This window comes from Triticum urartu, chromosome 5, assembly GCF_003073215.2.
Source record: "Triticum urartu cultivar G1812 chromosome 5, Tu2.1, whole genome shotgun sequence".
Classification (NCBI taxonomy): Eukaryota; Viridiplantae; Streptophyta; class Magnoliopsida; order Poales; family Poaceae; genus Triticum; species Triticum urartu.
The window spans coordinates 77382104-77396006 of record NC_053026.1 but is presented as its reverse complement, the minus strand read 5'-3'; positions in this window follow the sequence as shown (position 1 = coordinate 77396006).

The window sequence follows — 13903 nt, the reverse complement described above, 5'->3', positions numbered from 1 at the left end:
CATTGGAGCTACGTCATGATATAGCCCAGTACAGAGGCGCCGCACACCCACTATGCTTCACAGACGAAGTAATGGATCATCAAATCCCCGAGGGTTTCAAACCCGTAAACATCGAATCATATGATGGCACAACAGATCCTGCGGTATGGATCGAGGATTATCTCCTTCATATCCACATGGCCCGCGGCGATGATCTCCACGCCATCAAATACCTCCCACTCAAGCTTAAAGGACCAGCTCGGCATTGGCTTAACAGCTTGCCAGGAGGATCAATCAGTTGTTGGGAGGACCTGGAAGCCGCATTCCTCGACAATTTCCAGGGCACTTATGTGCGACCACCAGACGCTGATGACCTAAGCCACGTAATTCAGCAGCCAGAGGAATCGGCCAGGCAATTCTGGACACGGTTCCTAACAAAGAAAAATCAAATAGTCGACTGTCCGGACGCATAGGCCCTAGCAGCCTTCAAGCACAATATCCGTGACGAGTGGCTTGCCCGGCACCTTGGACAGGAAAAGCCGAAATCTATGGCAGCACTCACGACACTCATGACCCGCTTTTGCGCGGGAGAAGACAGCTGGCTTGCTCGTAGCAACAATATGACCAAGAACCCTGGTAATTCGGATACCAGGGACAGTAGTGGCAGGTCGCGTCGCAACAAGCAGAAGCGCCGCATTAACAGCGACAATGCTGAGGATACGACAATTAATGCCGGATTCAGAGGCTATAAATCCGGTCAGCGAAAAAAGCCATTCAAAAGAAATCCTAGGGGCTTGTCCAGTTTGGACCGAATACTCGACTACTTGTGCCAGATACATGGCACCCCCGAGAAGCCGGCCAATCACACCAACATGGATTGTTGGGTGTTCAAGCAGGTAAGCAAGTTAAATGCCGAAAATACCGACAAGGGGCTGCATAGCGATGACGACGAAGAGCCCCGGCCGCCGAACAACAGTGGACAGAAGGGTTTTCCCCCACAAGTGCGGACGGTGAACATGATATACGCAACCCACATCCCCAAGAAGGAGCGGAAGCGCGCGTTAAGGGACGTATACGCGGTAGAGCCAGTCGCCCCAAAGTTCAACCCATGGTCCTCCTGCCCGATCACCTTTGATCGAAGGGACCATCCCACTAGCACCTGTCATGGCGGATTCGCTGCATTGGTTCTAGACCCAATTATTGATGGATTTCATCTCACTAGAGTCCTTATGGACGGCGGCAGCAGCTTGAACCTGCTTTACCAGGATACAGTGCGGAAAATGGGCATAGATCCCTCGAGGATTAAGCCCACCAAAACGACCTTTAAAGGCGTAATACCAGGTGTAGAGGCCAACTGTGCAGGCTCAGTCACACTTGAAGTGGTCTTCGGATCTCCGGATAATTTCCGAAGCGAGGAGTTAATCTTCGACATAGTCCCATTCCGCAGTGGCTATCACGCACTGCTCGGGCGAACCGCATTCGCCAAGTTCAATGCGGTACCGCACTACACATACCTTAAGCTCAAGATGCCAGGCCCTCGAGGAGTAATTACGGTCAATGGAAACACCAAACGCTCTCTCCGAACGGAGGAGCACACGGCGGCCCTTGCAGCGGAAGTACAAAGCAGCCTCTCCAGGCAGTTCTCCAGTCCGGCCATTAAACGTCCGGACACCATCAAGCGCGCCCGGAATAACCTACAACAAGACCGCCTGGCACGTTCCGACCAGGCGTAGCAATGCGGCCCCAACCCCAGCCCTCGCAAAAATGCGACACCAGTGCTTCGCGTACATAACTACGCTCTACAAATACCATGGGTACAGGGGGAGAGGCACCATCACGGCACGCCCGAAACACGGCTTAAACCGCACCAGGGGCTGCCGATTTTTTAATTTTCTCTTACTTTCAGGACTCCACTCTTCGGAAGGCCTATTCGGCAGTTCAATTGCCGCACAAATGATGCAAGAACCAGGGAAGCAGACAAGACATGCCGCATTACGGAACTCCCAGGTGGTCTCTATCACGAGCAGTATACCTGTTTCGCATACCATTCCGCAGCCTGCCCCTGGAACAGACATGTTAAATAGTCCAACCTTTTGCTTATCGCATTATTTGTATCGTTCTGCTATGATCACAGCCCTTTTTAATAAACAATGCATAGCTTTTGTCTATTTTTGCATTACTCTTTTTTTACAAATATATGTTCCTTAACGACATGTTGCACCCGTACACTTTGGTACGGCCAAAATACGCCAGGGGCTTTAGTACCCCTCAATATGGTGTGAGAAGTCCGAACACTTTAACAAGTGCGGCACCCCGAACTTATAGCATTATATGCATCGGCTCCGAATCATGTCTTGGGTCAATAGTTGGGTTTGCCCGGCTCCTATGTTTTGGTGCCTTACGTTCCGCTATGTCGGCTAAGGTAGCACTAGGAGAACTACTGTGATTGTGCCCCAGTTGAGCTGGGTCGAGCACCTCAGTAGAGAAAGCTAAAACTGACTGTCATGATGAAGCGAGAGCTGGTCGCTGTTCGAGAGGTTTTTCGAGTCCCTAAATACTTATGCCGCTTAGAGCGAGGAGTCGGCTCTGTCCGGCCAAGGCGTGGATAGCGCCCCGAACTCGGTCTTCCGAATATCAGGGGCTTCGCCGAAATTTAAAATTATAGAATTCTATGGCTAAGTGAGAGTGTTCACGCATTTAGTCCGATTGCCTTGTTCGTTGTGCTAAGCGCCTCCCTCGAAGGACCCAAACATGGGAAAAAGAGCGCTCAGGTTTATCCCCGAACACCCCAGCACTAGCGGCACGGGGGCAGAAGTCGACGACTCGCCATCTCTCAGAATTGATAAACAGCCGCACAGAAGGTAATATTTTAAATTCCAACAGCATTGCTTAGCGCATATGAACAAGTTTTCAGCGCACAGGACAAAACGAGCGAGTTTTACTCAAAAATTACATCCCTGGAACATTCATCCGCCACAAGGCGGGCACCCTTCAGAACATCCGTATAATAATTCTCGGGCTTGCGATGCTCTTTCCCCGGCGGTGGCCCGTCCTTCACAAGCTTCTCAGCATCCAGCTTTCCCCAGTGCACCTTAGCACGGGCAAGGGCCCTACGGGCACCTTCAATGCAGACGGAGCGCTTGATGACTTCGAGCCTTGGATATGCCCCCACCAGCCGCCGCACCAGCCCGAAATAGCTCCCAGGCAGAGCCTCTCCAGGCCACAGCCGAACTATGAGGCCCTTCATGGCCTGTTCGGCCGCCTTGTGGAGCTCGGCCAGTTGCTTCAGCTGGTCGCTCAGGGGCACGGGGTGTCCGGCCTCAGCATACTGAGACCAGAACACCTTCTCTGTCAAGCTGCCCTCCTCGGCTCGATAGAATGCGGCGGCATCGGACACGCTACGGGGAAGATCTGCGAATGCTCCTGGAGAGCTCCGGATTCGGGTAAGTAACAAGTAACTCACGTTTATGTGTTTGCTTTGCATAAAGAATGCCTTACCCGCCGCTATCTTTTTCACCGCATCCAACTCCTGGAGGGTCTTCTGGGATTCGGCCTTGGCAAACTTGGCATTTTCAATAGCCATCGCGAGCTCGGACGCTCGCGTCTTTGAGTCAAGCTCCAAACTCTCATGTTTTTTCATGAGAGCCTGGAGCTCTTGCCGCACCTTGCCAACCTGGGCCTCATACTTCTCCCGCTCGGTGCGCTCCGTGGCCGCCCTCTTCTCGGCCTCGACCAGCGCTTGCTTAAGGGTCGCCACCTCAGACGTGGCCCCTACAATAGCCATGATAATCCTGTCATTTTTTGCAATTGCACCTTTTTTATATATATTTAAACAAGGTATTTCTTACCTTCCTGGTCCTCGAGCTGCTTCTTGGCACGCCCGATCTCTTGCTCGGACTGCTCGAGGTTCTGCTTTAGCGTGTCCACTTCCGCAGTCAGTGCGGCGGACGCCAGCAGAGAAGCCTGCATACGCATATTGACTCCTTTTTGTTAGACTCCTGCGAATTTTATTTGATCTTCTATTCGGCTTTTCTTCCTGAACGCCAAACAGAGCATCAGGGGCTACTGTCTATGCGGTAATATTATTTACACATTCTTTACTTACCTCAAAGCCTGTTAAAAGGCTAGCACAAGCTTCAGTTAGTCCATTCTTGGCGGACTGAACCTTCTGGACCACCGCACTCATAATGGTGCGGTGCTCCTCGTCGATGGAGGCGCCTTTGAGCACCTCCAACAGATTGTCCGGCGCCTCCGGTTGGACGGGGGTCACCAGCACGGCGGGCTTGCTCCTCTTGGAAGGAGGTCGCCCGTCGGACTCTGGAACCTTTGAAGGTTCTGGAGCGGTGTCCGGCCTAGGGCCGGACTTGGAGCCCTAGGGGGTTTTATCCTCTTTACTCCTGGAGTCCGGGAGGTCGCCTTGCGGCGCCTCCAGGACCACCTCCTCCTGGCTTGGAACCTGTTGGGACAACACTTCGGCGTCGTCCATAGGATGGGGGGAGGTAGCCATCGGAAGCGAATTCACATCTGACGAGTCCAGTGAACCGCTCGACGACGCGTCGAGCCGGTCTTTGGGTGGGCTGCATAATCATATTCGACATAAGGGAAAGCTATGCAATAAAGGAACACTATGAATCACTCTGGTATCCGGATACTTACGATTTCTCCAGGGGCTTGGCCCTGAGCGGCCACTCCTCTCCGCCATCGTCGGCGTCGGTGGAGTAGTCCAGAGGAAGGGTTTTCCCCTTCTTGGACCCTTCGGCCTCCCCTGTGAGGGCGACCTTCCTTTTCTTCTCTCCTCGCACTGGAGGGGGAGAGGTCTCTTCTTCCTCCTCCTTGTCTTCATGGGAGGAATGCGCCTTGGAGCCATCGGATGATGAACCCGACACCTCCTGGCGCCGGGCACTTTTTCGAGTCCCCGTGGCCTTCTTCGTGGCCTTCTTCTCCAGCACCACATAGGGTGCCGGAACCAGCAGCTTCGCCAAGCGGGCATCGGCTGGGTCTTCGGGCAAAGGAGCCGGACAGTCGATCTGTCCGGACTTCGCCCACCAAACCTGTCAAAGGTAAGGGAGCTTAGATCCCGCATAGAGTTAAACTATGAAAAACTAATACCCTGTAAAAGGTACAAACAACTTACCGCGCTAGCGTGACGCTGCGCGCTGAATCCGCGATCCTCGGTAGCGGATGCGGGAGCCTTGGCGCCCTTGAAAAGCACCTTCCAGGCACCTTCGTACGTCATGTCGAAGAGCCTGCTCAGACTTCGGTGCTGCGCCGGGTTGAACTCCCACAGATTGAAGGCCCGTTGTTGACACGGGAGGATCTGGCGGATGAGCATAACCTGGACTACGTTGACAAGCTTGAGCTGCTTGTCCACCAGGGTTTGGACGCATGTTTGCAGTCCAGTCACCTCTCCTTTGCTGCCCCACGACAGGCCCGTCTCTTTTCAGGATGTGAGCTGCGTTGGGGGTCCGGACCGGAACTCGGGGGCTGCGACCCACTCAGGGTCGCGCGGCTCGGTGATGTAAAACCACCCCGATTGCCACCCCTTCAGGGTCTCCACAAAGGAGCCCTCGAGCCATAAGACGTTGGGCATCTTGCCCACCATGGCGCCTCCGCACTCCGCCTGGTTGCCGTGCACCACCTTCGGCTTGACATTGAAAGTCTTGAGCCATAGGCCGAAATGGGGGCGGATGCAGAGGAAAGCCTCGCACACGACGATAAACACCGAGATGTTGGGGATGAAGTTCGGGGCCAGATCATGGAAATCCAGGCGGTAGTAGAACATGAGTCCCCGGACGAATGGGTGGATAGGAAAGCCCAGTCCGCGGAGGAAGTGGGGAAGGAACACTACCCTCTCATGGGGCCTTGGGGTGGGGAGGAGATGCCCCTCTTCGGGAAGCCGGTACGCAATGTCGTTAGACAAGTATCCGGCCTTCCTCAGTTTTTTGATGTGTCCCTCCGTGACGGAGGAGACCATCCACTTGCCTCCCGCTCCGGACATGGCTGGAAAAGGTTGAGGTGGGGAGTGCGGACTTGGGCGCTGGAGCTCGAGTGCGCGAAAATGGATAGGCAAAGAAGGAAGAAGGCGTAGGTGAAAAGGTGGATCCTTAAACCCTTATATGGGTGGACGCAACTGCGTGTCCCCACCAGCCTGGTAAAACTTGCTTATCTCCAAGCGCCGTGATCAACGGCACGGTTGGGTTACCCACGCCCGTATTGATGAGAATCCCGGAATAAGGGGACATGATCTCTGCTTCGACGAGATGTGCCAAGGAAACCGCCTCGCATGACACGCTGAGGTGGGACAATAAAACGATTCGAATAAAGGCTTAGCCGTGGTGCGATGTCACACTACGGAATACGTCAGCAGATTAGATTTGTGTAAATATTATTCTCTCTATGGCAATATGTGGAAACTTATTTTGCAGAGCCGGACACTACTTTGTGTTCAAAATCTTCTATGAAGTACTTGGAGGATGAACCCGCCTTGCAATGCCGAAGACAATCTGCGCGCCGGACTCGTCGTCATTGAAGCCTGGTTCAGGGGCTACTGAGGGAGTCCTGGATTAGGGGGTGTCCGGATGGCCGGACTATACCTTCAGCCAGACTCCTGGACTATGAAGATACAAGATTGAAGACTTCGTCCCGTGTCCGGAAGGGACTTTCCTTGGCGTGGAAGGCAAGCTTGACGATACGGATATGTGGATCTCCTACCATTGTAACCGACTTTGTGTAACCCTAACCCTCTCCGGTGTCTATATAAACCGGAGGGTTTTAGTCTGTAGGACAACATACAGAACAACAATCATACCATAGGCTAGCTTCTAGGGTTTAGCCTCTCCGATCTCGTGGTAGATCTACTCTTGTACTACCCATATCATCAATATTAATCAAGCAGGACGTAGGGTTTTACCTCCATCAAGAGGGCCCAGACCTGGGTAAAACTTTGTGTCCCTTGCCTCCTGTTACCATCCGGCCTAGACGCACAGTTCGGGACCCCCTACCCGAGATCCACCGGTTTTGACACCGACAACGCTTAATTGGACTTTCACAAAGCACATACCTTGACGAAGTTTTGAAGAAGTTCAAAATGGATCAAGCAAAGAAAGGGTTCTTGCCTGTGTTACAAGGTGTGAAGTTGAGTAAGACTCAATGTCTGACCACCGCAGAAGATAGAGAGAAAATGAAAGATGTTCCCTATGCTTCAGCCATAGGCTCTATCATGTATGCAATGCTGTGTACCAGACCTGATGTGTGCCTTGCTATAAGTCTAGTAGGGAGGTACCAAAGTAATCAGGAGTGGATCATTGGACATCGGTCAAGAACATCCTGAAGTACCTGAAAAGGACTAAGGATATGTTTCTCGTATATGGAGGTGACAAAGAGCTCATTGTAAATGGTTATGTTGATGCAAGCTTTGACACTGATCCGGATGATTCTAAATCGCAAACCGGATACGTGTTTATACTGAACGGTGGAGCTGTCAGTTGGTGCAGTTCTAAACAAAGCGTCGTGGCGGGATCTACATGTGAAGCGGAGTACATAGCTGCTTCGGAAGCAGCAAATGAAGGAGTCTGGATGAAGGAGTTCATATCCGATCTAGGTGTCATACCTAGTGCATCGGGTCCAATGAAAATCTTTTGTGACAATACTGGTGCAATTGCCTTGGCGAAGGAATCCAGATTTCACAAGAGAACCAAGCACATCAAGAGATGCTTCAATTCCATTCGGGATTTAGTCCAAGTGGGAGACATAGAAATTTGCAAGATACATACGGATCTGAATGTTGCAGACCCACTGACTAAGCCTCTTCCACAAGCAAAACATGATCAGCACCAAGGCTCCATGGGTGTTCGAATCGTTACTGTGTAATCTAGATTATTGACTCTAGTGCAAGTGGGAGACTGAAGGAAATATGCCCTAGAGGCAATAATAAAGTTATTATTTATTTCCTTATATCATGATAAATGTTTATTATTCATGCTAGAATTGTATTAACCGGAAACATAATACATGTGTGAATGCATAGACAAACAGAGTGTCACTAGTATGCCTCTACTTGACTAGCTCGTTGATCGAAGATGGTTATGTTTCCTAAGCATAGACATGAGTTGTCATTTGATTAACGGGATCACATCATTAGGAGAATGATGTGATTGACTTGAACCCATTCCGTTAGCTTAGCACTTGATCGTTTAGTTTGTTGCTATTGCTTTCTTCATAACTTATACATGTTCCTATGACTATGAGGTTATGCAACTCCCGTTTACCGGAGGAACACTTTGTGTGCTACCAAACGTCACAACGTAACTGGGTGATTATAAAGGTGCTCTACAGGTGTCTCCGAAGGTACTTGTTGGGTTGGCGTATTTCAAGATTAGGATTTGTCACTCCGATTGTCGGAGAGGTATCTCTGGGCCCACTCGGTAATGCACATCACTTAAGTCTTGCAAGCATTGCAACTAATGAGTTAGTTGCGGAATGATGTATTACAGAACGAGTAAAGAGACTTGCCGGTAACGAGATTGAACTAGGTATTGGAATACCGACGATCGAATCTCGGGCAAGTAACATACCGATGACAAAGGGAACAACGTATGTTGTTATGCGGTTTGACCGATAAAGATCTTCGTAGAATATGTAGGAACCAATATGAGCATCCAGGTTCCGCTATTGGTTATTGACCGGAGACGTGTCTCGGTCATGTCTACATAGTTCTCGAACCCGTAGGGTCCGCACGCTTAAAGTTTGGTGACGATCGTAATTAGGGTTTTGTGTTTTGATGTACCGAAGGTTGTTCGGAGTCCCGGATGTGATCACGGACATGACGAGGAGTCTCGAAATGGTCGAGACATAAAGATTGATATATTGGAAGCCTATATTTGGATATCGGAATCGTTCTGGGTGAAATCGGGATTTTATCGGAGTACCGGGGGATTACCGGAACCCCCCCGGGGGTTAATGGGCTTACATGGGCCCTAAGGGAGAAGAGGAGGGCCGGCCAGGGCAGGCCGCGCGCCCCCTCCCCCCTAGTCCGAATAGGACAAGGAAGGGGGGGGCGACGCTCCCCTTTCCTCTTTCCCCCTTCCCCTTTCCTTCTCCAACAAGGCAAGAGGGGGGAGTCCTACTCCCGGTGGGAGTAGGACTCCTCCAGGCTCACCCCTAGGGGCCGGCCGCACCTCCCCTCTCCCTTCTTTATATACGGGGGCAGGAGGGCACCCCATGACACACAAGTTGATCTTTGTGATCGTTCCTTAGCCATGTGCGGTGCCCCCTTCCACCATATTCCACCTCGGTCATATCGTAGCGGTGCTTAGGCGAAGCCTTGCGTCGGTAGAACATCATCACCGTCATCACGCCGTCGTGCTGACGAAACTCTTCCTCAACACTCGGCTGGATCAGAGCTCGAGGGATGTCACCGAGTTGAACGTGTGCAAGAACTCGGAGGTGCCGTACGTTCGGTACTTGGATCGGTCGGATCGGGAAGACGTATGATTACTTCCTCTATGTTGTGTCAACGCTTCCGTTGCCGGTCTACGAGGGTACGTAGACAACACTCTCCCCTCTCGTTGCTATGCATCACCATGATCTTGCGTGTGCGTAGGATTTTTTTTTGAAATTACTACGTTCCCCAACAAGACGCACAGTTCGGGACCCCCTACCTGATATCCGCCGGTTTTGACACCGACACATACCTTTCAAAATTTGACCAAGTTTGTGAAGAAAAGTATTTACACTTAGAATGTCATACATATATTATTAGATTCATCACGAGGTGTAGTTTCAGATATTTCTGAACATTTTTTTAATAACTTTCAAATTTACTGTTCACCCAAGCTCATTTGAGCTCGGGTGCAAAAACTTCACGTCCCCCAAAAGGAGGTTTTTGCCTACGTTTTTTTCATAGTCAGACTTTGTAAACTTTGGCAAGGCTTGTAGAAAAAATATATGGATATTTAAACAAAGAAATAAATTCCATGAGGGCTCCTCATGAAATATATTTGTATATTGACTCCATTTCATAATGTAGTGCATATTGATTTTTTCAAAAGTCAAACCTTTCAAAATTATACCAAGTTTGTGAAGGAAAGTATTTACATTTAGAATGTCATACATATATCATTAGATTCATCACAAGGTGTAGTTTCATATCCTGCACATTTGGTATTGTAGATGTAAATAGTTTTATCTATAAACTTGGTGAAAGTTTACAAACTTTGACTTAAAAAAATCTATATGCACTATATTATGAAACGAAGGGAGTATGATTTACATCTAGTATTTAAAATGTTCATGTTTTTTCTATAAACTTGCCGGAAGTTTACAATATTTGACTTTAGAGAAAAAACACACTATAATGTGGCAAAGGAGGGAATAATTTATTCCAAATTTTCGCGAACCAGAAATATAGGAGACAGACGATTATTTTTTGGCTCTTAGGGACGTGTGACCCCACCTTTGTGCTACGAGATGGTTAAAGTTTACGGATTTGCTATTTCACATTTAGATGTGAAATAACTATCTCACATCTAAGCCCCCCAGTGTTGAATTTGTTCTGTCTTTAAAATTCGTGCGCACTTGATCTGGCGATTAATCTCGCGATCTGTCTCCGTTCGAGCCGGAGGAGAGCTCCTCCTCAGGGGAACTCCTATGTGACGCATTCTGCGTCAACTAGGTGTGGCTTCGCACAGGAGCAGCTGACTGGCGGGCTTTGTGGGCCGCGAGGCGCGCGTTTCCCTGGTTTTGAACTGTTTCTACCGCTTCGTTGATTCTGCTTCGCGAAGCTGTTCCACTGATTGTTGTCCCTGTTGTTTTCCACTGTTTCTTCTGTTTCTACTGTTTCTTCTGTTTTCCTTGTATAAACTAAACAATGGTACAGTTTCAACTGTTTCCCAAAGAAACATGAAAGACAAAAACCTTGAATTTACTAAACAATGGTTGTAGGTTCCATTTTTATGAAACCAGGTGCTGTTCCTATTGATTCAACTAGTTTTTAATTATAAAAAACATGAAATTTCATTTTACATTTATTACAAAGTGGTACTTCTAAAACTGTCATAAAAGTGGTAAGCTTACATCTTGATGAAATTGAGTGATGATAGTATCACCAAGGCGTCATGAAAGACAAAAAAAATGTACATGTCTTACTGCTCGTTTTCATAACTGTTTCAGCTGTTTTCGGACATTGTTTACAGTTGAAGGTCTTGGAAGAAACTATCACTAGATCAGCAAGAGAGAAAAAAAGATAGCTCTATCGGTAAGGAAACATTTTTCCCATGAAAGTATTCCTTTGAGTTGAATCTTGCAGTGCACTTCCCTTGAAGGTGACAGTATTAATGAGACCCTTGAGAATAGAAAGAAGAATTAGAAGAAACATATACGCGATTAGAAGAAATTAATTTCACTGTTCGGTATGAAAGAACAGGCTCTAAGAAAATAACATCTCTTTTGTTTCCATAGGAGAGAAAAAAAATAGAGAACTTACATGTCTCTGCAGGAAAGAAGTTACTAACGGCAGCTGAATTTCATTGTCCTTGCATGTTACAATCTCAAAAAGAAATTTCTGACGTAGAGCTTGTAAATCATCCTATAGTATTTTAACATGTGAACAAATTTTTGGAATATTTTTTGACATAGAGCTTGTAAATTTCATTGTTCACATATTTTTTGGAATATGTGATCAAATTTCGGAAACAAGAACAATTTTTTGAATTAGTAAAAAAATAAACATGTGGACAATTTTTTGAATTTGTAAACAAATTTGGAAACATGAACATTTTTTGAACATGTGAACAAATTTTATGAAAACCGAAAAGTTTGAATTTCCCAAACATTTTTCGGAAATTGAACATTTTTGGAGTTTGTGAACATTTTTATGAAGCATGGACGATTTTTGAATCTTGAGAACAAATTTGGAAGCGCGGATTATTTTTTGAAGCACGAACATTTTTTGAACCTTGAGAACAAATTTTGAAACGAAAAACAATTTTGAAAAATCCTGAACAAATTTGGAAGCATGAACAATTTTGTAAAGCACGAACATTTTTTGTTTCTTGAGAACATATTTTAAAATAGAGAACAATTTTAAAAAATTCCAAACAAATTTGGAAGTGCGAACATTTTTGAGAAACGTTATTTTTGAGAAAAAAACATGAAGGTTGTATGAAACAGCAAACACTTTTAGAAATTGAGAACAAAATTTGTAAAAACTCAACAATTCGAAAAATGCAAACAATTTTTGGAAATGGGAACATTTTTGTAAAGTCTCCCAAAACCCGAACATTTTTCAAATTCAAAAACAAATTTTGGATACTTGAACATTTTTTAAAACTTGGAACATTTTTTCAAACTCCCGAACAAAACTTGAACACATGAACAGTTTTTAAAACTTGCGTACATTTTTTCGAAACTCCCGAACAAAAATTGAAGCATGAACATTTTTTGCAATTTGCGAACAATTTATTAAATGGAAACATTTATGGAAACTCGCAGCAAAATTTGAAAACATGAACATTTTTTGAATTTGGTGAACAAATTTTGAAATTGGATTATTGTTTGAAACTCCCAAACATAACTTGAAACATGAACAAAAAGAAAATAAAAAGAAAAGAAAAAGGAATTGAAAGATGAAATAAAGAAACAGAAAAACAAAGAAAGAAAAAAAAGAAAGAAAAAACTATAAAGAAAAAGCAAACAGAAAAAATCAGTAAAAACCCGGTTCAAGAACCTTCCAGAAGGTTCCCAAAACCGTTCAGGAACCCTCCAGAAGGTTCCCAAAACCGGGACGTTGCAGCGCCTGTGCCATCTCGTGACTGGGCCGGCCCATCTTGATCGCTAGTCGCTCGCTTCTCTGTGCGAAGCCTCGACAACTGGACGCAGCGAGCGTCCAATAGGGTTTTCCCCTCCTCAGCGCCTATAGCGGCGCCAGGAGAGGAAGCTGGCGCTCACGCACTATTAAAGTGGGCCGTGGCCCATTAAGCGCTCCTCTTCCAGCCTGTACTTCGCTCGCTCGCTAGGCTCGTCGGTGTTCGCTCAGGTCTTCGTGGTTGACTGGCCTGTTGACTTTCTGACATTTTTTTTCAAAAAAATAAAATAAAAAGATCGCAATAAACAAAAAAAGTTCACCGAATTTGAAGAAAGTTGGAAAATTTGAAAAAGGTTCATCAATTTTTAAGAAATTCCACGAATTTGAAAAAAAGTCCATTGATTTTGAAGAAAAGTTCACAAATTTGAAAACAAGTTCATGGAGTTTGAAAAAAAGTTCACCGAGTTTCAAAAAAGTTCATTGAGCTTCAATAAATTTCATCGAGTTTGAAAAAAGTTCATCGAATTTGAGAAAAAAGTGCATCGAGTTTGAAAAAGTTCATTGAGATTGAAAAAAAGTTCACCGAGTTTGAAAAAAGTTCATGGAATTTGAGAAAAAAGTGCATCGAGTTTAAAAAAAGTTCATCAAGATTGAAAAAAAGTTCATCGAGTTTGAAGAAAGTTCATCGATTTTGAGAAAAAGTTCACCAAATTTGAAATATACCTTTCATCAAATTTGAGAAAAAGTTCATCGTTTTTGCATCAAGCCGGGAAGAAAGAAAAAAGAAAAAGGAAAGAATAAAAATGGAAAAATGGGAAAAGGAAAAAGGAAAAGTACAAGAAGAAAATAACGAGAAAGATGAATGTAACCACATTCGGCGTGGTGGCTAGTGCGGTGTACTGCGAAGCAGGAGGTTGCGTCTTGGAATTTCACCCGTTTTTATTTTGCCTCGCGTTTTCAAAATCAGAAAGAAGGTAAAAAGGCCGGCCCATATAGCATCGATGGAGACCGGGGGTATGCGCCCTGTACGAAATGGCCTATATTCGGCGCTTAAGGCGCCGAATAGGATTTGGCGAGCCGGAGCGTGTGCTCGCGCAGCCCCGCACGGGACGTGCATGCAGC